A 16,317-nucleotide genomic window follows, 5' to 3' on the forward strand; every position below is an offset into this window, starting at 1 on the left:
AGGTTGCTGGGCTGTGGAGCTGTGCGGCCTTAAGAATAAAGGTGAGAAAGGAGCAGCAGCAGTAGGACAAAATCCTCACACACATCATCAGAGCACGGGGGGATTGAAGTGGTCCTGAGTGTTAGTGGCATGGATAGTCCTGTCAGGTAGCTTGTGGGTGTCTCAGGTGAAGCCAAGATGACACAGGTGGGCAGGACACGACAGTGGCTTTGGGCACTGCTATGTCTCAGACTAAACTACTTCACCAATTATGAGAATAAATTGTGATGACCCCATGTTAACTGCCCTGACTACTTTGGACAAAAGGGTGGAATAAAAATAGTAAGGTAAGAACATGTGGGAAGGCAGGCTGGATGTTGCAGCACCAAGGAGAGCTCCTAGTGAACAATTTGCTTGGACAAGATCTGAGACCAGCCTGATGCCTTTTATGCAGTCCCAGCCAGCATAGCGAAAGGACAGGAGTGCTGGAAGTAGTAGTCCAAAACATCTAGAGGACACCAGGTTGGCAAAGGCTGCTTTTATGCTTCACTCCAGAAGCCCCATCTCTGTCATGCCTTCTCTTTTCAAAGTATGAGCTAGAGCCTCCTGAGCCATATGTCCCTGGGCAACAAGACACTTCAGGGAGCTGGGTTCAGACCAAAAAGGTCTTGGTTGCTCAGCAAACAGGGCTTCTTTTTCCTTAAAAGGTGGAAAGCTCTGCTCCGTTGGGGAGGCTGAGCAGCAGCCTAGACCCCGAGAGCCTCACCATCTGAAGACGTAGGCCAGTAGGACATCTATGAGAAGGACTGCTCCTCTCTTCATGAACAAAGATTTCCTCTTGAGTAGGACATTTGCCAGAAGGTCTGTGATGAACAGCAGCTGAGGCCTGGGTCGGGCTCTGGAATCTCTGGCTATATAAACTTTCAGTCTTGCTAGCTGCTGGAGCAAAACTTACTTCAACTTCTAGTGCAGTGAAGCTTTGTTTTTCTGAGCTAGGCCTGGGGGCCTCTATTGTTGGTCCAGGCTTGTGCTCTCTGGCATCTTGGGCTCTGGTTTTGCACTGGTGTTTAAGCCTGGTGTTTCATCAATTGACACCACTGGTTCTTCAGCCTCTGAGACTGTGTCTAGATCACTGCAAGACTCCAGGGTCATGACACCAAGGTGGAAAAGGAGAGGTGGGATAAGAACAGCTTGATGTGCTTGAAATTTAATTCAACATCCTGTTTTTAATGGTGGCTAGCCAGGAAGCCCACCAGCTCATGAAAATACCAGATCTCCAGCAGTTAGTATTCAAAGCCATACTGCCTCTGAACATGGAGGTTCCATACGGCTAATAGCTAGAAGATACTTTGCTAGTAAATGAAAAGGTTATAGCAGTCATCAGAAAATACTTTTGAATTGTCAGTTGGTATTGATTTGATGTGATGTGATGTCCTCCAATAGCATGCTAATATTAGAACAGCAGCCAGCCATGTGTCCCTGGAAGTTCACAAGCAAGACGTGATGGCTATACCCTATTGTTGGGTTGTTCCCATTAGCATTGTGGGGGCACTTAATTTAGCTATCACAACAAATAGCCATCAACATACTTATCTTCCATAGATTTGCCCATTCATTTTAAAGTATTTTAAAGTAGTAGCCAGTGCCACAAATTAGTTTTGAATTATAAGGTCAACTCTATTGATTAGTCTTGTGCAATATTTGGAAATCAGATCACATGTATTTTATGCTGAATTCTAACATTCTAAAATTTTAGGAGCAAAGTGACAATACAATGTACACATTTGTGATATTTCATTGTCACCTTGTTCCTAAAATGGTACACTGCATTGCCACTCCTAGCATAGTGTGATTTTCTAAAATGCCATGGGAAATATGCTGATATCAGTGATATGCACCTGGGAGATGCCTATTCATGGTCTCTTGGTGAATGGATTGAATCTTAGGTCTGGTGTCGGAGTCTGTGGCTGGGACTAGCTCTCCTGTAAGCCTTTGATGTTGTTCCTTCTAATCTGGTTGCCTCTGCCTCATCTAGGTCAGTGTATGAGCTGCTGTTCAGGAAGGGGGTAATGACAAATGGAACTTAAGTATGCATCACTGCACACATGATTGTAACCTTAAATGCAGAGCTTCTTTCAACCAAATGTGGATGGCAGGTTAGTCATACACAGTCTAACTAAGGGCTCTCTGCAATGACTGAAGCAAGCAAGAAGAATCTGTGCAATGTAAAACTAGTATCCTGAATTTATATGGCTTGGCTATAAATATATATCTATCACCTGTGTTCCAGCATATTTGTATAACTGATAATACTGGAATCCTGATGATGGATAAAAGAATTGGAAATGTACTTACAAAAACTGAATTGTTCTGGCTTATAAAACTGATAATGGAGTTACTTGTACTGGGAAACAGATATAATGGGTTCTTCACATAATTGTATTTCAATGGCAATCCAAATGATAGTAACCTTATTTTGTTAATAAATGGTCTATCTTTCCCATTATAGCCTTGGTATTATACCCGTGCTAGTAGGTCTAATGAAAATGTGACATGACAAAGCATTTTCAAATTATCTTGGCCGAACAAAAGGTTAAAGCAGCCTTCTCCAATCTGGTAACCTCCACATGTGTTGGGCTAAAAATTCTATCATCCCTGCCCAGCATGGTAATTCTGGCTGGGGGTGATTGGAGTTGGCACCAAGTTGACAAAGGCTTTTTTAAAAAAGCACAGGCTGGAATGTTGCTGACTAGCTGTTCCCATAGAATAGGAAACAAGATACCCACCTTTGCTCAGAAAGTACGCAAATGTATAGAGTTTCCTATACATTTGGAGGGGGAGGGGGTCTGACTGACAAAAATAAATTGTACAGTGTATAGCATGAGTATATAGTAAGATTTCCACCATTCATTTGAACCCTTCCTCCCAGTTAACCTCAGACTCAAGTTTGGTTCCATTTTTTTTTTCAGGCAACAGACGATAGACCCAACATTATGCCCTTTTCTAATTACCTCTGGCCTACTCGTTCCTGCCACATAACCAGCTATCTCCCAAACTACATGCCTCAATTTATCTCTGCCAGTTGCATTACACAAAGGGCCAACCTAGCATTTGGCTCCATCTACACCATTAACTAGCAGTGGGAGGAGCTTGTTTCTGGTGAAACCCCATGAGTCTGATATTCTAGTCTCTCTTCCTCTATTCATCAGCATTACATCCACTGCCAATGGCAGTGCTTCTTTTACTTGAGGCATCTTCCTTTTAATTTCCTCCTTGCCTCCTTCCTCACTTCAGCTTCTGCATCCTTTTTGTCCTGTTCTTGCCACTGCTGCCACCATATGTCAACTTGCACAGTCTCGGCAGGGGCAGAGCCATCAATGTGCAATCAGATCATGTAGCGATGTAATAGCAGGCAAAACTTTCATTTTATCCAGCCCATGGAATGCCTCTCACAAACCTAAGGCCACAGACATTTGTTCATGCTTCTCACCCCCAAGAACCAGTCATGCTTGCAGAAAGGCATTGAGAGCTACTGGGTTGCCTAGCATAAATTCTAAACATATGAAGCATTGCAGAATTTGCAAAATATCTAGTGTACAGGCTTCCAGAAATTACCACAATACCCATTTTTGTGGCAACCTGTGGGACACTCCAATACCACAATCTTATCACCAAGGCATTTTTGGTGCCAAAATTGAGCCTCCTGAGATTACTCTAATGTATGCCAGGCATCTTCAAATATGCTTTTCAGGCTATCCTTCTCAGTTGCTTACAGATCCTTCAAAACAACAAGTAGAAAAGTATGGAAAAATTATGCCTAGTCAAGGCATTTAATCCTACGTGGTCTAAATGAATGACAGCATAAAACATGATTTCTGCACCTTTGTGCACTATTCAGTCTAACTCAGTTAAAGGTATTCTGAAATCCAAAGCAATCTATACAGGTCAGATATATTTAAATGCACCCACTGCAAGACTCACTTCCAGGACTACCTTTCTAAAGGACAGAGAAAAAATGTCAGGATTTTCAGTACCTAATGCCATGTCCAATTGTGCCAGGCTATACACCGAAACATTTTGATCATGATCAAAGCCAATATCTGGGATGATGGGAGTTGATGCGTGCAAATACCTACTCACAGAAATGGTCGATTCATGTGAGCAGTATAACATCAGGGGGGGCATAACCACAGAAGATCAAAGAGGCTACTTCCATAAGTAGGTGATGCACTGGAAACCAGCAAGCCTTCTCACAGAAATAGCTAATGCAATTTTCTCTCTGCACCATGAGTTACACAAGAATATTAGTCACATGATAAGCTGTTTCTGCATATCAATGGGTACAGATAACAGGTTAATCAGTATACAGACACAGTGTGAAAAACATGGGCAGTGCAATGCTGCTGTATAGCAAACTAAATTAATTGTCCATCTAGGCCAGTCTGTACAGTTTTGTAATACAACAGTTTTGTATTACAACTCCCATCATTTCTGACCATTGGCTGGGATGATGGGAGTTGATGTCCAAACCATCTACAGAGCACCAGATTGGGCAAAGCTGCTCTAGCCCAATAAACACTCCGACTGGGAACAGGGTCCTCAGCAGAGAGGTCTTTTGCATTCCTAGCTGGCTGATCCTTTTAACTGGAGATGCGATGAATTAAAATGGGGGCCCTGTGCTGGCAAAACATGTGCTTTCCTGCAGAGCTATGGCCCTGCCTTCCTTTGACAACCACATCTGAGCTGTGGATGATTTCACCTGAAACCTGCCATGACCCAAAGATTCAGCACAGAGTTCCAGATGGAACTGGAAGGAGGGCTAGGGAGAGGATTGTATACGTTGGAGAACTGTTGTAGTTCAGTGGTAGAACACGTGCTTTGCATGCAGAAGGTCCCTGGTTCCATCCTACTGTGTTCAGGTAGGGCTGGGGAAACTGCCTGAAATCCTGGAAATCTGCTGCCAGACAGTGTTGATAATACTGGGCTGGATGGACCAAGGACTCACTATAAGGCAGCTTCCGGTTTTCCTTTGTTTCTCACCCTGACCCCTGGCCTGCCAGGACCTCTCATGTCTACCACCAGGAGGCTGATGAGGCATCAGTAGCAAGCCCAGGTGGGGGACCCAAACATCCTGATTACTATGTGGTATTTTAACTATATTGCAAGGAACTACAGAAGTTTGATTAGTAGGCAGGGTACAAATATTTCAAAGAAATAAATACCAAGTACAGAACACTGTAGCCTAAATAACCAGTTCTGTAGAAGGAACACTCCTAACAGTGCATATGTACCAAGGCTGTGAGAAGCTAGAATTGTGTTACCGTCACCATCACCACCAAGAGCAATTCAGTCCGGCTGGCTCTGGAAGTTTCAAGTGACAGTATGCTTCTGTCAGGAGCCTGGCTGTCAGTGCCATGTGAGAATGAGCAAGTTCTCACACTTTGTTATCCTAAATAAGCATGAGTTTGAAGTGTTTAAATAGCTGCATTATCTTAACAACAAATCTGAGGTATTGACAGCACAGTCCCTTCATGCTTATTTGGGGAAAGAAGTCTCAGTGTCTGCAGTGGAACTTAGAGCCAAAATACATGTTATGCTAATTGTATAACATGTAGCTCAAGATTGTTTTACTATTTACTCTCATGTAAGCACATGCCACTGATTTGGATTGGGACCATGGGGCACTATATCTTTTTTCCCTTGCAGAAAGGGGATTACAGAAAGTGAAATTAAGGGAGAGGTTTGACCCTCCCCTCTGGAGCACCATGGTCTCAATCCAAATCAGGGCTGTGCATGTTTACACAAGATAAAAAGTAAGACAACTCACAGCTACATACTATGCAGTTAGTGAAATGTAAGGTTTGGCCCTTACTCCCTAGTAAATGTGTTTAGGACTGCAAACTAAAATATTTTTATGCATCACCCTGCAAAAAACAAAACAAAAACAAACTTTCACCTTAGCACCTTATCATGAACATTAAAACCCAACCTGTACGACCAAGCTGAGGCAAATATTTTAGACGTGTAGGCATTGTAGAACAGACAAAGCACCCCTAACTACATTTTCCTTTGCACTCTTGAAAATGTGTAATCTTAATGCATTTCTATCTTTATATCGGGATGCTTTAATAGGCTTGGTTCAAGTTCAGAGAAGGACATGCATAGCTCCATAACAGCAAATACAGGAGTGCTGGAGGAGGGGCACTCTAGGGAAGAAGGAAATGATGTGCTACACAGATTTATCAGTGTAAATTTCTCCATTTGTCAGCGAAATCTGAAGATATATTATTCAATGCCTCCTCAAACTTGAATGGTTAATAAAAATCCCTGCTTGAAGCAAAGATTCAACCTAATGCAAATTAAACTGGATTTGCTATCAAACCATAAAAAATGGTTGCTTATCTATAATGATAAAAGAAGATGTGTATATTGTCTGCCTGTCCATCTGTCCTCCAGCAGCATCATGCCAAGACTGTGAAACCTGAAACTTGGCATGCGTACTAAGGAGAACTAAGGATGTGCACCTCAGGGTTATTTTGCTTTCAAAACACATTAATTTTAATTCATTTTAATGTATCCATGTAGTCGAAGACTGCAGTAACACCTTCACCATTTAGGGGGAGACTTCCATAACCAGCACATAGCTTTGCAGTCTATACAGGATGAATCCACTGGAGATATGTAAGTCCACCCCCATCCCCACTCTGGGGCATCTGTCCCTCAATGTAATGTGATGGACAGATCCCTCCTTTAGGGGGCTATATGAGTACACAATGGCGGGGACCATGCACAAGCGTGTCAGCAGACAAACTTTCACTCAGACAGGGTAGGAAAAATGTGTCCAATTCTGACACATGTGTACAACTCTGAATAAGTTTGCTTGAAGGCTTCACTGTATCAAATTAAGGGCTATTCCAACCTGTGCAAAGCCAGCTCCATTCACTAAAATAAGAATGAAAATATAGCCTTGACTGTTGGGTAACAGTATGCTAGAAATTATTGTTCACTTTTGTATGATGGTATTTATATGTGCTTGAGAAATCAAGTAGTTGCAGATGAGAGACCAAAAAACTAGACACCAAAATAAAAATATACTTCATCCTTAGGGATGTATTTCAACCATTCAAAGAGCCTCAGTTATGTCCTCAAGAACTTTGTTCTTTAGTCCTCTGCAAGTCAATTGGCGACATTTGGATGAACACCATCCAGTTTCAGGTTCCAATGTTTAATGGTGTTCTTATATTAAGCCAGCCTTCCCCAAACTGGTGCCCTCCAGATGTGTTGCACTATAATGCCCATAATGCTCAACCAGCATCCCTCTTGGTCATGCTGACTGGGGATTATGGGACTTGTGGTCCAACACATTTGCAAGGCACAAGGTTGGAGAAGCCTGCATTAAGCGAACATATTTTGTCACCATAGATTTTTATAAATAGTCTGGTGCCTTCTTTTTCCAATCTCAAGAATGTGTTTGTCAATAAACAATATGTGTTGACATGCACATGGTTCACACTGCATTATCTTAGCTAGTTTAAACCATCAAGGCCATTTTTTTCAGTAAATCTACACTCATTTAAAAAAATAGAGAGAAGTCTGGGAAATAGCAATCAAGCCAGACAGATTACGAGCCTTAAAGCTTTCCTTCTCATCTAAATGGTTTTCATGGAGCACTTTTCTTTTAGCACTTAATTGGGAAACTATAAAAAAGAGGCTTTTTGATGTGTTAGTATAGAAAACAACATTCCAGTTCCACTTTGTATACCATTATAAAAATGAACTAACATGAGAAACAGTTTACAGATGTTGAGGTCTTTGAACATTTCCCCTCTTGTTTCTTTGCTCTTTCCACTAGATATTTTGAGAGTTCAAGTAAAGTCATGGTATTTTTGGTTTGCTATTATTCATGGACCAGTCATACCATCCTTTCTAATAAAAGTTCAGTGAATGGTCACCCATTCCACTATCTCAGTCCCTAAGCCACACACACACACACACACCTTCCAATTAAACAATGCTGCACTCTGGAGCATGTGTATCACAATGTGTCTCCCATTTAGCCTTCATGTTAGTAGCTCTAAAGGTTGGTGGGGAGGGGGAGAACACAGTGGCATCCATTTGCATGAGGACAGCTTTACTCACCACAGATGACCAGATGCCAGGCAGTGCAATTTTATACATACTTACTCAGTGGAACTCACTTTCAAGTAAAGATGTTTAGGATTGTGCTGCACACCATAATCCAACTTTGGGGGTTCGGGGTCAGATTTCATAGATCTGCCCCTCCTGGAGCTACTCCAAATCAGACCCAGAATCTCTCCAATCTGATCTGAAATGTGTATGTTTTGGCCTGCCCACACTCCTCACTGTCAATTCTCTTCCCGTTTCCACTCTTACCAAGGTGAAACAAATCTTAAGGAGGGCTTCTGGACTCCATTGCTGTTGTAGGCCTCAGCCTTCAGGCCTTAAGACATTGGTATAAGCATGTGCAATAGCATCGAAGAACATTGGGGGCCATAGGAATTACTTTCCCCATTATTTTCCTCTACGCTGTCACACATTCTTGTAGTAATGTCTATGGCTGAAGTCTACTATAAGAGAGCCCTCTCTCCACTGCCTGTTAAGTGTGGGAAATGAAAGAAGGGTGAAGTCTTGGTGAACGTTGGGAGCCCACCGGAGGGTGGCTGTAGGCTGATTTGGAATTGGTTGGATTGAAAATTAGGCTCATTACAAACTTCCAGGAAACATCATCTAAATTATTTCTATTTCTCCAGACTGATCCAAATCCAATTGCAGATTTTCACATCATGAATTAGCGCCCCCTCCAAAAAAAGGAAACCTGCACATTCCTGGAAGCCATACACCTGGATTGTTCTTGTGCGGAATAACAGCTTCATTATTGCTTAGACAGTCATCAAACACTGGTGTCAGCTAAGAATTCCAGAAACATCAATATACAGAAGAAGTGTGGCCAAAGTTCCTGGATTGTATCCAATGGGGGCTCTGTACTAGTAAAAAGCACTGCTGCTGATGCAAATGAGGCAACTCAATTTTTGCCAACACCCCTGTCTACTTCAGCCTCCCCAACCTCTTGTAAAGCTGTTCCTGAGGGTTAAGAGCACCTTCCAAAATAATTTAGTATATGATGCAGAAAGTTATGGTAGGCGATGATGACAGATGAGCGAAAATGGGATGCTGGGTTGTACAACTGTAAATGCTTTCCAGCAGTGCAAAACCATCATTGGATTCAACCCCCTAAAAATCTGCAATCTGACTATATCTAAGAGCCCCTGTTATCACAATAGTGAGTGCTGTCTTCATTCTGACTTGCCACCATGTGGGGAAGACTTGGGCAGCAGCTTTCTTGACCCAGAGAATCATGACATTGACATTTGTACTAGATTAGCTAGCTAATTATAGTTACTCGTGATGTAGCCGGAATGGGGGGTAGTATGAGCATCTTGATGAGAAGGGCAAGATTGATTGATATTATAGCTGCACATCATCCCATGCTGCTATAAACTTGGCTTAAAAGTATCAGCAGTTAAGAGTATGAAATCATAGAATAGTAGAGTTGGAAGGGGGCTATAAGGCCATTGAGTCCAATCCCCTGCTCAATGCAGGAATAAAATGCATCCTGTGTCTAATAACTTCATGACCGTAGTGGGGCATTAACATTTCAAAAGGCCCTCCACACAAAGTCAAACAGTCTAATTTTGTAAAAGTGTTCAACAGACTTGCTCTCCATAGAAAGAGTTTAACCAAGCCTTGTATGAGCAGCATACCACATAGTGGTCAACCTTGGTAAAACTATCTTATCATTTCTAAGAAAAAGACATATAGAAGTATCCAACCTAATAAAAAAGAAATTAAGAAGACTGTCCCACTGAAGAGTGCTAAATCACAACTCCACTGAAAGTATGTTCTGCTTGGCCCTAATTTGTGATTTGCAGATTATTATTTATTCTGAGTTTGTATTACATAAGAAAATGATGGTATGTATATCCTCCAGACTGCACCAAAGTAATCATCCAACCACATTTGTTTGAATCACCAAATCATACAAGTTAACTGTTTATCCCTGTTTAGCTATACTTCTCAGTGTCACCTGTGTAAACACCACTACTACTTATCCAAATGTTTTGCTCCATGGCATTTGGCAGTTTTATTATAGTTAGAATTTTATGACAAACAGCATATCAGAAAAATAGAACAGAAAAAAACAAACAGCATATCACATATAGACAAAAATTGTATATCTGGCCCTATGTCTCAATACATTCTTTCTGACCAACTGGGACTACCTTTCAATATTATGCTCTGTGTGCCAAGTGAGGAGATTTGAAACATGCAAATAGGCTTTTTGGGAGCTGCCCTTTCAATCCACTGGAAAAAAAAATCCTGAGTACAATGGTGGAAGCATTATAAAACTATCTTAGTTGGGTTGGAATTTAATAGAAAGGATATAGCTGTTCCAAGATGGGGTTTTATTATTTATTATGTTTATATCAATTCTACTCAATTCTGTTGGCTGCTTGATGTATGTCTTAATATATTGTTACCAACTGTTGCCTCTGTAACAAACACTTCAAGATGTTCCTAAAAGGTATATGCCCTATGTACCTTTACAAATAACATTGTGTATATTCTCTTTTTACACTAACATGTGCAAAAGCTGTTAACTGAACAGATTTTATAATTTCATTTGTAATAATACAATTGCCTTGTTGAATGTTGCCCCAGTTTGGAAGGAAGGAAAGGAACCTCTCGTGCAAGCACTGAGTCATTACTGACTCTTGGAGGGACGCCAGCTTTCGCTGACGTTTTCTTGGCAGGTCTTATAGCGGGGTGGTTTGCTGTTGCCTTCCACAGCCATTATTACCTTTCCCTCAGCTAACTGGGTACTCATTTTACCAACCTCGGGAGGATAGAAGGCTGAGTCGACCCGAGCCAGCTGCATAAAATAACATGTTGCATTTGCCTAGCATAAACATTTCCAAAGTACCAGATAGTCTTAGCTATTTAATTATTTATCAGTTAAATTATGTTGTGCTTTCAAATAAAAACATATTGTTAAATCATATTGTTTTATGATTTTGATATTTTCATGTCTCTCCTGATAACTGTGGCTGAAAGACAAATGGACTACAGGATTCTCAAGCACATTCAAGAAGTGAGAGGCACAGCTCCCTCTAGAAGAGAAAAGAAAAAATTCCCAGTGGATGTAGCTTAAAGGGAACTGGCAAAAACAAAAAAATGACAGACGAGAAAATGCTGGAATCCCAGAGCAATTTTAAACCAAACTGAAACTACATATAACTGCTATCATCTTAGGGGTTCAGGCTACAAACCTCAAACTGCTTTTTCTAGACTTATCTACCCAAGGTCAGCGGAACTACTTCTAAGGGAAGCCACTTGAGAAGCAAAGCTGAACTACCTCTAGAATTGCAGGGCATGTTACTATGAAAAACCCAAGCCCAAAGATAGTCTTTCCAAACTGTAAAAATGGAACAAAGTACCAGAAGAATCATTCTCTTGCAGCTCATTTAATACATATTCACAAAGCCTTGTGTATGCAAAAGTCCCATTTCTGCAATGAACTCCATGATAGGTTTCAGCTTGTTTGAGAAGGCAACTCTTGTTTTTTTGCACATTGTTTATACCAATGACTTCCCTTCAATTCTGCCTAAATTCTGAGCTAAGGGAGCATTTCACATGGAAAGCATGTTGGTGCCGCCTCTGTCTGTGAGCTTTGCATCCAAAGACTCATTAAAAGTGTGCTACAGATACTGTCCCCTTTTCAGTATTCATCTGGATGCCATATTTCTGCATGTGTTATGTTTTTAAACAAGAGGAGACATTATTTGAAGCTTTTAAAATCTCCAGTTGACTGGCGCATAGCATGGGAGGGATAAAACTCAATCTACTTCTGTATAGATTATTTTGTACATGAAAATCCCCCAAATATTTGTTTACATAATACTATATTTATTCACTCAGGCATTTTTAAGGTGAAGTATTCTTTGTAAATGCCCTGGGTACATAAAAGTCCAAGCATTATTCAAAAAGCTTTCCTTGTGTATTTCTAATTAAGCTCTTCTGGACACAGAATAATACTCAAAACAAACACATCTTTTAGAGGACTAACAAAAGCCAAATTATTCAGATTTTTTATTATTGTAGAATTATATATTAAGGTCACTGAATTCACAGCTCTGAGGGGGAGGAAATATTGTCATCCTGGTAAAAATGGTACCATTAGAATACTAAAGATGGTGTGCCTATCTGTAAAATTTCTTCTGTCGTATATCAAACACCGGGTACACACAGAACTCAACTTTTATGGAAACTGTTAGGAGTAATATTCTGAATGTTAACATACACCTGTTTCTCAAAAAATTTAATACCTTGATCTCAGAATTAAACATGGTTGAGTTTGCTGTACTTGAACCTCTTCTTTCATTGTATAAACAAAAAGCAACCACAACAACGTAAGTGCTCAAATAACTTTGTGCTGTTTAAAGGTAGCTTTTAAAACATCATATATATTGTAATATACAACTGTAAACCAATCAAATTACCATTAGGATTTGTTTTATCCTTAATGTCTTGTTATAGTATCTGGACAATATGGAAATTCCTTAGTAAGATCTCTAGCAAAGTGTCCCTTTCTGCCTCTCTTTCACCCTACCAAGTTCTGATACTAACTCTATTCTAATATTTTGTTTTGTACTAGTTGTATGAACAATCAACATCTGATATTGCTCCATTCCAGTGTTTCTTCACCCACTACTCTTTTTAGTTTTGTATACTCTATGTACAGCTGTCAGATAACTTAAGCATGGCATATTTTGAAATTGTCAGTGAGAAGAAGAAGAAAGAGAGTCAGGCTTTGATCTGTGGGACTCCCAATTCCAAAATAAAATCCCTTAAAACAGAGCTAGAGTTTTGGCATCAATCGTTAATAAGGGGCACTTATGCATTCTTTTAATGAGCAGGAAAATTAGGTTGGTAAATGGCTACAGAGAAGCAACAGAGTCACAATTTCCTACCAAATGCCATTATCATATGTCCTTTGGCTCTTTTTCAAAATGTGCTCTTTTCCAGGGATCTGCCTGTTGTACTGGTTTTACTACATGCAAATCAGAGTCATAGTCCACTGTCACACAGACTCATTGACTTCAGTGGAAATACACCAGTGCAAATGAGCGCTATGAGTAACAACCACCATACTTCTCAATTTTCAGGTTATATATATATTTCAAATGTTCCAACATAGTCATATATTACTTTCCTATATATATTTCCCTAGGCATCACCAACAAGGTAAAACTAAAAAGCAACAACTATAAGAAACAAATGCCTTCTAAGCATAAAACTAGGTCGTGTTTAAATAACAAAGAGTCTTGTACCTTAAAGACTTCTTGTAATAAGTATACTAGTCTTCAAGATGCCACAAGTTTCTTCATTGTTTTTGCTGCCACAGATTAACACAGCTACCCTTTGGAATAAGTCTGGGTTACTTATTCATAAGAGACAAAAGTATTTCTTAGAGACCTGAAGCCACTTGAAGGTTTTGCTTTATCCATCCATTTCAACATAATGGATGCACTTAAATCACACATATATTTAGGGTGAAATAATTCATTATCAATATAGTGAGAAGATATCAAAAATATCAAGTTGCAAGTATTTGGTTTTAAATGTAGGTTTTAAGATTAACCCTCTGAGCCTTTTTCTTTTTAACTCAACCAATCGTCTGTCCTGATACTTATAGCCTGCTTGTTATATCCAATTTAGAATTAAAAATAACTCTCTCCATTAACAATACGAAAGAAGACACAGAGAATATGTGCAAAACTAGGACAGCTGTTCATAGGCTCAAAACATGATTGCATAAATAAGGGTCACATCACAGGTTACAACATCTCAGTATTTCAGATGAATGCACTCTGAACAGACCCCAGAGCATGGGAAAAATGGGGAAACTGCTGCAAAAATATTACATTTCATGCTAAAATGTACAAGGTCAGCACCATCTAACCATCTCCAATCACAAGCGGACATTAAGAAAACAAAACTTGGCATCTCTCATGCTGATCGGAGACTAATAATAGTCTACAGATTGTGGCCAAATGTTTTTCTTTGCTCGTATAGGACTGCACCCAGAAACCTTTCCAGTAACATTTACCTAGAGGCTTCTTTCTACCACTTCTCATCCGACAGGAATCACTCAGCTGGGTCTGATGAATAATGGTAAAAGGCAGCTTGTATCAATGATGATTGAATTACAGATTGTGGAAACTGCCATAAAGGCTCGTTCCAATGAGTGTGTTTAATTTACATACAATATTCCAGTAAGTGACTTGATATCTTTATAAGAAAACAAGAGGCATGATATTCTTTGTGAGGGGGGAATGACAACCATTTTCCTAACTTTTTGACTTCTGCTTTTTTAACTTTTTGCTAACGAGGTAGGTAAGCCTACGCTCATTTCATTTTTAACCATGCTACTAACACTATAATACCATATGGCCAACCTACATTATCAAAAAACCATTCTAGATTGCTCTTAGAAGTCAAAGATGTTTGAAGGAAAAATAAAGGAAATGTTTTATGAAGTTAAACATTAAAAACCTGCCAGCTCTACTTGGGAAGGGGAAATGCAAGATCCATGACAATCATTATTTTTAAATCTCAAAAGCATCACTTTCGTCAGGTACCATCACAACAACAAAAACCTTGCACATCCTCTAGGGAATACTACTGGAGAATAACATCTATAACTGCATCTAACCTTCAATGCTAGAAATCCAATGCACCTAACCATACCGGGGAGGGGGTGGGTGGGTATTAATACCTGATGTTGGAAATTGTTGATGCTGAAACTCTTTCTTTACCGAATAGTCATTCGTAGGAGAAGAATTGCAAAGTCGGAAGGTTGCTACTTAAAACTGAACTGCGTTAAACTTATATTCCCCCTTTCTCGTCGCCACCACTTGGGAAAAGAACAAAAACAAGTGGCAGACGGATCCTTTCGGAAGCTGGTTTTCCTATCTGTCAGCAGGCGCTTGAGGATTTGCTTACTGTCTTATAAGCAGTTTCATTGCTTTTAGACACTGTTGTTAGCGCGTTTCTGTCACTAGATAGCAGACAGGATTTATCCTCCCCACCCCCCACGCCTCCCCACCCCAGTCTCTCTCTTTCTCCCCCTCCCCCCTTTCCATTTCACCCCATGTCACCCACCAGCTGACTTCTCCAGAAGAGAAACGCTAGGTGGGTGGAGGGCTTTTCGGAGCAGAGTGGGTGGAGATTGCCAGACATCCACCCAGCCCAGCCGTTTTTTCAAGTCAGCAGCAGGCACTGGACAAACTGCTTTCCCAGTGTCCGTGGAGAAGAACCATGTGCTCCCATCGGTGTCCTTTCCAGAGACCGCCGAGATCTCTCCTCCCCTAACTCGGTGCATTTCTCAATTCGTGCGTGTGTATGTGAGATAGATAGAGATAGATACACATACACACACGGATCACAGAAACCATGAGGCGAAGAAATAGCAGTCAAGCCCAGCGCTACGCTCCCTTACCTGACAACCAGAAGGAGGAAGAGCCCGTCCTTCAGCGTTCTCGCCTCGGTGACTACTAGAAGCTCGCTCGCTCGCTCTCCTGGGATGGGAGACTTCAATAACAAACACACACACACACACGCACGCGAAAGTGTACGGACGCGAGTAACCTCCCACACGCGCATACACATACACACAAACACACACGCAGGTCCGTGGCGCCCCCCCTCCCCTCAGTGCGCGGGCTTTGTGCTGGGGGTGAAGTTTCTGCCGCTGCTGGCAGGCTGGCTAAGAGGAGGGGGAGGAGAGACACCGGGTGGCGGGGCGGGCGGGGGCGCGCGGGAGGGGTGGGAGAGCCGACTCTCGAGCGCCGGAGCTCGCTGCAGCTTCTCCAGGAATCCCTCCACGGAGAGGCAGCCCATCATCGCCCCGCCGTGGCCCTCCGATTGGTTGGGAGGCGGCGATTGCGACCCCGGCAGCCAATCAGCCGCCGGGAGGCATAGGTGGGACTTGGTTAGGGAGCATCTCCCATGCCATGGCTACGTTCGTTTCTTCCTCTCTCTCTCTTTCCCCCGACTCGCCCCACTCGGCCATCCACGGCTCCTACAGTGGGGAAAGGCGGGCGGGGGGGGGCAGGGGAAGGGAGTTCCCTACGAATGACAATCAAGGACATCAAATCAGTCTTTCGAAATGACAAAGTGATTGTGTTTCCGCCCCGCCCCCCTTTTCTCCACCCTAAGCTCTGCAATGGAAAAGCCAGTCGCCCGGGTGACCTGATT

The 16,317-nt window shown here is 41.5% G+C and overlaps 1 long non-coding RNA gene across 1 annotated transcript in view; it reads right to left on the reverse strand.

The window, feature by feature from the left end:
• The window catches only part of LOC134403566 (uncharacterized), a 157,707-nt gene extending 142,077 nt beyond the window's left edge, over nucleotides 1-15,630 (reverse strand). Inside the window, exon 1 of the long non-coding RNA XR_010025819.1 lies at nucleotides 15,560-15,630. This is a non-coding gene — a long non-coding RNA (uncharacterized LOC134403566). The remainder of the gene's footprint in view (nucleotides 1-15,559) is intronic.
• Between the last annotated feature and the right edge of the window lie 687 nt (nucleotides 15,631-16,317).

The sequence above is a fragment of the Elgaria multicarinata genome, chromosome 9 (assembly GCF_023053635.1).
Source record: "Elgaria multicarinata webbii isolate HBS135686 ecotype San Diego chromosome 9, rElgMul1.1.pri, whole genome shotgun sequence".
Taxonomy (NCBI): domain Eukaryota; kingdom Metazoa; phylum Chordata; class Lepidosauria; order Squamata; family Anguidae; genus Elgaria; species Elgaria multicarinata.